Consider the following 12,369-nt stretch of genomic DNA (forward strand, 5'->3'; position numbering starts at 1 on the left):
TCACACCTTCAGTGTGTGCGTGGGTTTGGAGGGTGACAGAGAAAACGGGACTAGGCGAGTGGGCGTCTGCTTTTCTTCTGACTGGCCTCTCTTCCTGGGGCCTGGCTGAGCTGCAGCAGGCCCAGCTGGGAGGGGGAGGAAAGGCATCGAGGATGATGCTGGACAACTGCTCAAGACAAGTCCCATGGCTACAGGCAACCTAGCAGTTCAGAGAGGTGGTATCCCCTGCAGCAGCCCCACTCGGGGGATGGTACCCAAGTAGGCACGATTCTCCCCAACCTGGAGACCCTCCCCCTTGCAGCCCGTCTTTTCTCTAACAGCCTCTCAGTTCCTTGTGCCAGGAGGACTAGAAGGTGCCAGCCTGTGCTCACCATGGGGTCACTGGGGGGTGACTCAGCCTTATCTGGGGAAGAAAGACATTAACGGAAATGATGGTCAGTCACTTGGACTACCTTGCAGATGCTACCCCAGCCCAGGTTAGAGACAGCCCTGACAGATTACTGAAGCCTGCCATAGGATGCTGGCTGTCATGGGTACCAGCAGCCACAATGCAACATCCACCGTGTCCCTGTGGCATTTTAGTAATAGTTTCCCTGACCTAGAAGGAGCTTTCAGACTCAACCTGGATACCCAGCAGTTCTAGCCTGCTACAGAGAAATTTCTAGTCTGTGGGCAACATACACACATGGCTCTGGTTTAACTTAAATAATTAGACTTCATGAGCTCTAAAAAGGAGAGGGTAGGAGCTGGTTCTCCTGGCTGAGTTTCCAGTGCCTAAAACAAAGAAGGTGCTAAAAAGAAAATGAATGAAGCACGCTGGGAAAAGTGAAGCCATAGTCGTCCTGATCAACAGTCAGCACTGGCTATGATTAGACCAGCCACAAAATTATATATCTTAGGGAATTTTCTTACTGCTGCCCTGAAATCAAATCCCTTAGGTAGGGGGGAAAACCTCCATAATCCTGCCAAGCCCCCAGTTTTGGAAAGACCAGGAGCTGCTGAATACAATAAAATAAAAATGTTTTACTTGGTCTGAAGATGGCCACCTCCAGCGTTAAGAGCAGGGGATGCTATTGGAACGGGGGAGCCGAGTCTGCGACGCTGCCCACGGCCTGTGGGGGAAGCGTGGGGAAGGCCTCCCAGTCTCCCTGCCGCGTCAGTGCCAGCCCTCCCGGGGCTCTGTCACGGGACCACCACCCCCTTTCACACCTGCTGGCCGAGGGACGGGCTCCAGGCAGCCTGCCTTTTGTGGTCACCCGCTGCCTGTTGAGAAGGAGGCCCTCTTCCCTGGCCCGGCAGGGAGAGCCAGCACTAACGCGCTCGTTATTGTGCGGAATAGCAAGTGCGCCTTTGGCCATCATATTCCTGCTTCCTCCTCAGGCAGGCTTCCAGACCAAATAGAAAAGACCGACTAGACCTCAGTTCGCGGAGAAAATTTTCTAAGGACAGGAAGGAAAGATGGCCATCTGTTACTGCCACCGGCAGTCTGGAGAAGCCCCCAGGAAAGGATGCCCACTCAGCCACCACTAGATTGTAACATGTTCATTCTAAAGCTCTGAAATAACCTAGTATCTCTGGAGAGCTCACAGCAGACAGGGCCTAGCAGACATAGCTTCATTCAATAGATGTGGGCTCCAACTAGGTCATCCTGGGGAGTGCCCACTCCCCAAACAAGGGGTGTCACTCATGCTGACCCCTTGGGCACTCATCCCCCTGGAAATACCCACCCCCCACCCTGCACCCTGGCTCTCATGTTACCTGTGTGACATCTGTCACCACTTCCTGCCAGAATGGTCTTCTCTGTGTTCCCACTGCCCCTTGCACACCCTTCTTCAGCTCTTCATTGTGTTTCTTTTGTGTACTTATTCAACTCAATTTACTGAGCTGCCTAGTAAGTAGCAGGCTTTATTCTCAGCCCTGGGACAGAGCAGTGCCCTAGCAGGACTCTGAGCCCCTTGAGGGCAGAAAGGCTGGCTCTTTCTGGATTTCTGCCACAATTTTATCTCTGCATTTACCATAAACCTCTGATGGGTGTGTCACAGTTAACCTTGGGTAACAGAGGTCAAGAGTTCAATTTATTTCTGGCTTTCAAACAGCCACTGACTCATTTAAGAACCTAGCAGGAAACCATCTAACTATCAAACATTGATTTCCCATTCAACATAGCTCAAAAAAACCCCCAAACTCCACCTGGTTATGTTTATCCCTACCAGGCCTGCCCTGTGACTCTAGCTAAACGCCAGTCTGTTGAGCGAGCTTCTCGCACTGCGCACATTGCCAGGAGGCAGCCCCTGCCCCTTCACCTCGTGCCCAGGCTGGCATCTCTATAACAAGACCAATCAGACAGGAGAATGACTGGTTCCCGGCGTCCCAGCCCCACTCTGAGACACAGCTCAGAGAGCATTCCAGGCTTATTGGGGGTGACAGCTTCAGTCCACAAGTTCTGACAACACTGGATTAAAGGAAACCCAAGGTGGGAAGGCCTGCTGACTGTCCCGTCTCGGTTCCTCCTCCCCTTTCCAGTCTCTGAACACTGGAGGGCCCAAGGCCCAGTCTTCTGCATTCTCCTTGTTGATCACACTCGATCCCACAGCTTTAGGTGCCGCCTCTGGGCTGCCATCTCCTGAACCCTGATCTTAATGTTAGCGCCAGAGTTGCATATGCAACTGCCCACTTGATGCCCACTTGGATGCTAACACGGTGCTTGAAAACTATGTCCAAACCTAACTCCTGATTCCTGCTCCCCACTTCAAAACCCGGTCTTTGTCCCATGGGCTTCATCTCAGTAAACGGGAGTCCCATTCCAGAGCTGCTCAGGTCAGAAATCTTCGAATCATCTCTGACACCAGCCCTTCTCCTCGAGCCCACTTTCCTCCACTGGCAGAGCCCACTGGCCTCCATTCTAGCTGTTCCTTGGCCAGGAGAGCACTTCTTGACTGCCCACATGGCTAACTCCTGCATCTCCTTAAAGGTCTTGGGTTGAATCTCCTCTCACTGAATCCTGCCCTGAGACCCTATTTAATACTGCAGTTTACCCGCCCCCCTTCACTCCAGCACACCCAGCCTGTCTTGCCCTGGCTTTTTGTTCGTTCCTTCCATAGCACCCGTCGCTTTTTAACGTACTATATAATTATTTGGTTTGTTGCCTGTCGCCACCAGCTTGAATGTAAAGCCCAGGAGGACAGAGAACTTTGTGCAGTTTATTCTTTATGTGTCCCAATTGCCTGGAGCAGTGTCTGACATGTAACAGGCATTCAGTAAATATTTGTTGGATGAACGAAAAGATAGAGTGCTGTGATGTAGATTTGTTACATTTTAAAATGAAGCCATTTTAAGTTCTTGCCAAGCTTTTAAAATGGTTGCAGGAAAAGCTTCATTCAATAACATGAATCCTAGGGGTTGGCAATTCTGGCCAACAGCACACCAGCCACATTTACTAATGAAACATGTGAAGGGACCAAATCATGAGACTGCAAGTGTTGAAAATCTCCCTTCTGGCTACAAAAAATAGATCTCTATTGAGAGATCATGTGAAAAAAAAAACCGCATTAAGTCAATTAAGTGTGATGAGTCTTCATTAATCTAGAGATCATTTAGCCTCAAGACTCTGAAACTGTTTCCAACTATGCTTGGCTGCAGCCACGACACCTGTAAAGATGCGCTGAGGCTGACGTGGGCACTGCCCAGGGGGCCAGCAGGGAGCAGAGGAGCAGCGCAGGGGTGAACCTGGAGAAGTTCGGCGAGACGGCAGGTGGCGGTGGGGGTGAGGGGAGATGAGGGCGGTGGAGCACTCAGCTCGCAGAAGCCGTGAGGTAGTGGCCAGCAGCACGAGCCCGGGGAGTGGAGAGGCCAGCAGAGAGTGCTGGCACCGAAGGCAGGGAGGGGGACCCGCCCACGGCCCAGGGACAACCCCCTGGCCCTGAGGGCAGTGCCGCAGATGGGACACCCCCCCCACCGGCCCTGAGGGCAGTGCCGCAGATCAGCCTCCGATGGAGGGGGCCAGTGGGGCAAGGGAGGAGAGATGATGCCCTGCCCCTGCGAGGGTAACACACGTGCTCACGTAACTAAATCCGGGACCACCATGCGGTCCAACAGTTGACGCTGGAGTGACACGCGACAGCCCTAGGCCTGCTAGTTAACAGCTAACTTTGATCTGTGCGCTTACCTCTCCTTTCTGCCTACATTTTCATTTTTTCCAAAGCTGGAAGTCATTTTGGCAGTCACTAATAGCTACTGGAAAGTCACCCACTGTTGTTAGCTGGGGATCTTTTCACTTGCATCACACCCCAGGGCACACTGTCCGGTACTAAGACTGCTTGGAGGGGGGCACTGTCAGCCCACCCGGCTGTCCACCCACCGAGCTTGCCATCTAGCCCTTCCCTTCCCAGAGAGGGCCGCCTGAAAGGGCCTGCTCCCCACGTGCAAGGACTCTGCACACTCCCTGTAGTCATGCTTCCACAGTTGCCGAGGCAAGGCTGAACTAGGCCCCTTACACTCTGCTTTAAGAGCGGCAGCTCAATTTCGTGGGTAAAATGTTTAAATAAAAACAAGGAAATGGTTACCAACTACCTGGACACCGAAAGAAAAACCAGGACTCTTACTGTGACATAACATGCATTTGTCCCATAAAAGAGGAGCACTGGTTCCAAGGTCTCTTGGATGCCTCCAAGTACATACTTTTGGCTGAGATGAACTCCCGCTGGACTGTAAACCGGAGAGCAGGGAGGAGTGTTCTGCTCCTTGGCTTCTGTCTCCACATCCACTTCAAACTCACACTCAGTGCCTATGACACAGCCCCTTGCACATGCTATGCTGCTGACCGACTTCACAGGTCATTTGTGATTCCCATTTCCTTCCTAGTCTCATATTTGGAAGAACCTTTTGGAAAGATCTGCTATGGTAAAAATGGTAGATTCCAAACAAAGATGACATGGAGTTTAAGCTGTAAACACCCTCCCTCTATTTTCCACATTTGCAACTAATACTTGAAAGGTGGAGGTTTATACAGGTGATTAGAACCCCTTAATGATCGGAATGATAATTGTTACAGTAATTATGAAAGAAAGTGAAGTGAAAGTGAAGTCGCTCAGTTGTGCCCGACTCTTTGCGACCCCATGGACTGTAGCCTACCAGGCTTCTCTGTCCATGGGATTTTCCAGGCAAGAGTACCAGAGTGGGCTGCCATTTCCTTCTCCAGGGGATCTTCCCTACCCAGGGATTGAACCCGGGTCTCCCGCATTGCAGGCAGATGCTTTACCCTCTGAGCCACCAGGGAAGCTATGCAACTGTTACCACCGTAGTGACTATGGCAGCAGTTAACACTCACTAAGCACTACAAGGTGCCAGGCACCAGCCGAGCCCCTTACATAGAACTCATTCAGTCCTTGAGAGAACTAAGGTGGGTACTATTAATCTCATCATTTGACAGATAAGGAAACCAAGGCACAGAGAGGGATTAGGTAAGGTTACACCACTAATCGATGGTGGAGCTGGGACTCACATCCAGGCGGCAGTGCTCCGTGGCCCACTCCGGAGCCATCACCCTTGGCTGCTGCTTTACTGCGAACCCTGTCCAACTGAGGAGGGGAGGTTGCTGAATCCTCAAAAGCCGGCTTGCTTACACCTGTGAGACATTCAGGAGCATGTGACAAGCGCTTATCAAGTGGAAACACCACAGGCCTGCTGTCGAGGTATGACGAGGAGGGGAAGGCTTGCCTAGCGTCAGGCAGGCTGACCTGACAACCCTACAGCAAGATGGCAACCAGATAAAGGATGTGCATCCACACCTTGTCTTACATTGCAGTCTGAGTGTCATCAGCCTCCTTACTGCAGTACAGATGCCACCTTGGAATGGCTGTCATTGGCCAAAAAAAAAAAAAATTCTAGAAAGAAAACCGATGAAAAGGTCGAAGCAGCACAGTGTTCGCTATGATGCCCTCCTGCAGAATCTGTGTGAGCAGAAAACTGGAAATAAAGCACAAAACCCATTGGACGAGAGGGAGAAAATGTAAGCTGTATAACCTGCTTACATTTCAGTCTTTGCTCTTAGAGTCTGTGTGCTTGGGAGCCATCTGAAACTGCACATCCACCTAGGATACTAATGCCATCCACAAAATGATCCACAGAAAACCATGTCCTACGAACCTTCCAGGAGAGACACTTACAGCTGATTACACAAAGTCGAGCACCAAGAGCATGGTCAGACAGCCTCCAAATTACATCCTTGCTCGTGCAAGCGGGTTTAACCATCTCCCCTCCTCCAAGCAGCCCTTCTTAATTCACGGAACAGAGCTGAGGAGCTCTGTCTTGACCACCTAACCCTGAACCCTTGCACCACTACCTGCACGCATCAGGTTCAGTTAATCCTCTGTTAACAAGAGACCTGCTTTCTGCCAGTGTCTGCATTCAGGGAGTGCTGCTCTCAATCTAACGCATCAGACTCTCATGAAATCTTGCTTACGACAACTACATACACCAGGATGGGCCCCCTGGGGTCTGCCACCCAAGGAGAACTCAGGTCCTTGCCTCCCAAGCCCCAGCACTAAGTTAGCAATGCTACCCCGGCCTGCATGACTTCTCCAGGTGCCCGGACACTGTCCTCCGCACCAAAGTGCCTCTTGGCCATTCAGAGCCAGGGCTCTCCAAGCAGCATTCATACACCAGTATAACACAACAAAGCATTAGCCATCCCACAAATCAAGGGCTTCTGCCCATGAATGCCCCCTTGGGTGAATCTCTACTTTTGAAATCACATTGCCCACTAAGGTTTTTCAATTTTTCAATGACAACTTATTCTATAAAGCCCAAACAGAACTTGGTTTTAGTGACAGCCAGCTCTGAAATGATTCTTACTGGTTCTTTGGATGATGAATGCATTAATTACTATTTATGCTCTAGCTGTCTAGGAGGGCAGAGTTCATGCTAGGATTGAGACTTCGCAGCATTTACCACAACCTTTACTCTTTCAAAATCCCAAGAAACTCATAGTTTCTAGCACAGATTAGTGAACACAGAACAGACTCTGTTTCTGTCAGTGGACAACAGTTATTGAGCATCTCACGTGTATGCAGCAGGCCTCATTCCTTGCTCATATTCTAGAAGAGTCGTTCCCACACTTTAGGACCTCGGACAGTGACACAAGAGCCATAAAAGTTACTGGGAGTCAGTATTTCTTCTGCTGCGAACATGGACACTAAAAACACCACTATCTCCTCTTACTATCATTTCATGAAAAAGGGCATTTTAACAAAAAAGGGTAAAGGATGCAACCTAAGAATAAAGGACAGGTCTTTAAGTTGAACACATATAGCACCATGAAATCTTACAACACTGTCCTTAGTTTTCTCATTTTTGTTGATGACTAGTGGAAACTAAAAACTGTCATCTGCCATCTGACTCTACAAGGATGAGGTCACTAGCCACTGCAGCTGCTAACCGTCACCACCCTCTGACAGGAGTTCAGGGTGGAGACTGGGAACGAAGCACTCTGTGATATTTTCAGGAGATTTTATGGGCCCCAATTCCTGTATCTCTTATCTAGAAAAGCAATAAATTCACTAACAGAGACATCTGTTCCTCATGACTAGCGGTAACCGTCACCAGACTAGTAGCAACCTTGTGCAAAAATGTGTGCTGGCCTGCATACATCCCACTTCACCAAAATCACGAATACTGGCCCTCCCCTACCTCTGTGGAGCAGTTCCTCAGAGCTGTCTGAGGTGCTGTCTCCCAGGCTATAGTCCTCATTTTACCACAAATAAACTTAACTCACATTGTGCATTGTTTTTCTTTTTAACTGACAAAACCTTAGCGGAGTGGACTGGTATTTGTTCCAAGGCAGTGAGAGGCTGCTGGGGGGCGGGGGTGGGGGGTGGGGGGCGGGGTGTGTGTGTGTGTGTGTTTGAGAAAGAGAGAGAGGCAGGTCTGAGTTAGGATGGGGACACCTCTCTGAAAAGCCCGTTTGTTGACTGCACAAATAAAAAGGTAGAGTGTAAAGAGGCTCTGAATTCCATCGCTTTGGCATTCAGAATATAAATCTGTTTTCACTGCATCTCATTTTAAAGTTTCAAGGGTTTATGGATAAACTAGACTGGACCCAACTTTGACATTTAAAAACTCTGCTCTGAAGGCCAGATCAGAAATAAGAGGTCAGAGGGTTCACTGGTAATGAAAAGCGTTTTCAGCTGATAACCAGTGTCTTAGAGTAGATGATACCGACATGTTATTTTAGTATATGATCAATAACATTAGAGGCTTTTAACCAACAAGGTTTTCTGATGGGAAGGAGAGAACAAGTGAAGGATAGGGTGTGGGTAATTTTTTACTTAAAGCTTCTGCTAATGCTTACACCATCTCCCTGCAGGAGTCTAGTAGGGCACGTGTTTTCTACTAAAAACACTTCCATGGAATTATAATTGGCAAGAAAAATATTCTTCCAGTGTGGGGGCTGGAGAACGGATGACAGAGCAATAAAGAGAATTCTCTGGAAGACAATCAGAGCGTAACTGTCATACCAAGACCTTGCAGCCAAGCCCCCCAGAGGAAGTTTCTTCTATAATTACTCAAAATTAACGACCATCAATTAAGAGTTGTCAGATGCCCCTAGAATATGTGGTGAAACAACCCATGAGAAAGATGAGTTTCTCCCACACTGAAGCCTCCCTAAGCCTTCCTCAGCAATGATTCGCGCTTCTATGCAAATTACTTCATTGGTAGTTTCTAAAGCTTTAACTTTTACTGTTTAAATGCAGCCCAGCAAAGTAATTTAGTGAGATGATTCCTTCCCATGAGTTAGTGATAATACTTTACCTTGCATTCCAAGTGAGGTGTTTCCTAAACTGTGTCTGTGCAACTGGGAGAAGTTCATAAAATATTTCTTGATAAATTATTCATCCAACATGTAGGATTAGAAAGAGCTGCTATTTGACTATAACCAGAATACACTTACAACTTAAGCTGCCACAAAAAATAAAATGCAGTTTATAGCAGAATACAAGAGACTATAAAAATGTAGTTATTGAGCTCTGAAATTTTCAGGACAGTAATTTAAATTTCATGTCTACTAAAGATTTTGGGGGGTCCAGATAATGTTAAATAATCCCTGCAACCAAGCAGGTGCCATCTTTTCAACACCACGGCCCTGATGTTGCCCTCTAAACTCTGAACATATATAACCACTAAGTATTTTGGTTTGAAGTTTTTAATATTGACTTTGTTTCTCAATGTGTGTGGTTTAGGTTTCATCTGTACTAGTGGCTATCTTTGAAAAAAAAAAAAAGAGATTGTGGATTGTGAGCTAATTAGTAAAACCACCAGGAAGCCTCTATGCAACATCCAAACTCATAACTGTGCTGTGCTTGAGCACAGAGAAGTCTTCAGAGGAGATGCAGACTACTTCTGAAGTGACATCAGAACTTAGAACACCCCCACTGCTGCATCAAGCTTTTAGAACAGTGCCTGAACCACCTGTGTAAATATTCAGAGTCATACTTAAGTGATGATTTGTTACTGGAATTGGAACACAGATCACCATGGCTCCCAAGATTATTTGTCTACAATTAAGCGGTTACCATAGCAAAATACTTCATTTGTGTATCAACTGCATATTCTATCTGAATTTAAAGAGAGTTTGCGATTTTCTTCTAGCGTTTCCAACTGATTTTTCAAATTAATACCTGTTTGGTCCACTTGCTCTTAGGCAGTAGTTTTTCCTCTAACGATACAGCTGAACTCTTTTCTTCCCTTTATATGTGATGATATTTTTTGTTTGCTTTTCTAGGGTTCAGCTTCTGAAGCAATGACTCTCTAATATGGCTTGGGAGCAGAGAAACTCAAGAAATTGTAGACCTGAGTCTAGGGGTCTTTGTATTTAGCAGGCATTAAATAAAAGATCCTTGAATTGAAATTTAATTCTGGCCTGCCTTTTCCTCAAGGTGGATGAATCATTACATGTGGTCCTCTTAAAATGACTCAGATATAGATGGGTTAGACCCCACTTCCGGTGGAGGCATTCTGACTGGAGAGCCAGCAATTCAGAGCCGCCTCTGACAGCCAGGTCTACTGGGGCCTCGTTCTCAGGAGAAGCAGGGGGTGCCCCCTTGACTTCCCTCCTGCCTTTTCTGTGAAGATGTCTTGAAGTCAGGCAATCAAGGTCACACTACCTTCTCGGAGAAAAGCAGGTGAAAAGTGGCTCTGAGACAGTCAGGGATCTCTTCCCCTCTTCCCCATGCTTCCCAAACCCTTGTTCTTATCTCTCTCCTCGCCAGTGACTGACTTGGTCACTGGGAGTGAACAGGTAGGGCAGGGTATACATCAGAATGGATGCTGCAGTCAGGCTGAGTCATGGTTATCTTCCTGATGCTAAGGTTAGCTTTCACCCTGTGAAAAACCGCAGTGAGAATGCCAAGCCCCAGACAGCAATCACGGCGTATCTCACATGACAACCCCGACCTCCTCACGCGGCCCGGACTACTCCAAAGCCACTCTCCAGTCGGCACGGACAAAACCCTCCGCTTGTCTTCTGAGATTCTTCTTTTACTCCTTTCCCATCTTTTTTCACATTGTCCTCCTTCCCCCCTCAATCATGGCTCACCTCCAAGGAAACTGAACCCGCGCAGCAGGCCTGGAGCTCCCACGGCAGGGAGCGGTACCTGTGTGCACGGTCCCACAGCCATCCAGCCAGCCAGTGGGTGGGCAGCTTGCTGGAGCCATCCTGCTGGGCTGAAATGGGTGCAGGCAGAGGGCTACAGGGACTGCAAAGCGGGAGAGCCAACAAGACACGAAGTGGCACAGAGTCTGTGAAGGGAACCCGAAGCCAGCAGGCAGCCCGGCCGGCAGCTCCCGCGCTAGTCACACCTTGTGGCCACCCCAGGGGAACAGCCCAGGCCGGGGCCAGCGGGCCCGCTCCTGAGCTCATCGTCATGGCTCCATCCCAAACCTGAGTCATTGGGGATTCCACAGGCTGCTAAGAGGGCCCTACGTGTATTTCCAAACCCACACTGCTTGATGCGGTCATGGAAAACTTGGATCTTTGCATTCTACGCTTTTGCTGTGGACCACATCCAGGTCACAGCCTAAGGAAGGCAGCTGGCGAAAACGACCCTGCTGGCCGATTCCCCAGCTTTTGTAATGAATCCCAGAGGGCTATGGACTGACGTGTGCTGGTGGCTCTGCCAAGTTCCAGGCGAGCCCTCACCCAGTGAAGACCAGGCAGCCTGTGATTTATCCTGCAAGGGGAGCCTGAGAAGCCTCCTGCAACCAGGACTCAACGGCTAGAAGCTGCCTCCAGAAAGGAAGGATGGGGAGAATGTTCTTGTCAGGGGAAGAGGAGTGAGAGGAGGAAGTTCTGTGTTGTCCTATCAATTCAGCTTTCAGAAACCGGCCTGAGGACACCAGAGGGATGGGAGAGTCACAGGGCTGCTCTGGGCTCTTCAGTTCCCAGAGGCAGCCAACAAAGGGCCAGGGAATGACTTGAGACGATGCGGTCACACTGGGTTTCAACAGAACCAGGCCAATTCTAAAGACACCTCTATTTCTTAGAATGCAGCAACTTTTAAGGAACACAGAAAAACATACTAAAAACCTGCCAAGAAAGCATAAATACTTTTATAATCATCATGTAGCTACCACTTACTATTTACCATGTGCCAAACACTGTGCTTAAAAGCCTCTCTCATATATGATCTGATTTAATCCTCAAAACAACCCTGAGATAGGTTCTACTGCTAAATCCATTTTCCAAGTGAGAAAACTGGTCAACATTTCACAGACACTTCAAGGTGAGGTCAGGGCTGATCCAGGGCCAGGAGAGGCTTGAGTTCCAACTGCTGCAGAGAGAAAACTCTGAACAGCCAGGGCATTTGTGCATGAGCATTTTGGAAGTGTCGGCTGGGTGCCACCCCGAGATGAGGCCGTAAGGGCAAATCCTGCCATCTGGATTAGCTTAATAGTCAATAGCTTTTTTTAAGTAACTCAGATTTTGAGATTTTTCACCGAGGTATATTCTTTTACACCCAAGTTCTAAAATCAAAATACTAAGATTTTGATGACTTATGTTACACTCTGAACAGTGGCAGCTCTGCAAGCCTTTGGCCTTTAAGATTAGGCATAGTAAAGGAATATATTGTTGTTGTTCAGTTGCTCAGTCATGCCCGACTCTTTGCGACCCCATGGACTGCAGCACGCTAGGCTTCCCTGTCCTTCACTATCTCCCGGAGTTTGCTCAAACTCATGTCCATTGAGTCGGTGATGCCATCCAGCCATCTCATCCTCTGCCACCCCCTTTTCCTCCTGCCTTTAATCTTTCCTAGCATCAGGGTCTTTTCCAATGAGTCAGCTCTTCACATCAGGTGGCCAGATTATTGGAGCTTC

The 12,369-nt window shown here is 48.5% G+C and overlaps 2 protein-coding genes across 5 annotated transcripts in view; one reads left to right on the forward strand and one right to left on the reverse strand.

Annotated features, from left to right (window-relative positions):
* The window catches only part of SCAMP1 (secretory carrier membrane protein 1), a 149,688-nt gene extending 139,779 nt beyond the window's left edge, over positions 1–9,909 (forward strand). For both annotated transcript variants that reach the window (XM_069595366.1, XM_069595367.1), the window contains one exon: positions 9,779–9,909. The gene's annotated coding sequence lies outside the window, so the exon portion shown is untranslated. The remainder of the gene's footprint in view (positions 1–9,778) is intronic.
* The window catches only part of LHFPL2 (LHFPL tetraspan subfamily member 2), a 170,014-nt gene that overhangs the window by 8,375 nt on the left and 149,270 nt on the right, over positions 1–12,369 (reverse strand). The window lies entirely within an intron of this gene.

This window comes from Ovis canadensis, chromosome 7 (assembly GCF_042477335.2).
Source record: "Ovis canadensis isolate MfBH-ARS-UI-01 breed Bighorn chromosome 7, ARS-UI_OviCan_v2, whole genome shotgun sequence".
NCBI classification, from domain to species: Eukaryota; Metazoa; Chordata; class Mammalia; order Artiodactyla; family Bovidae; genus Ovis; species Ovis canadensis.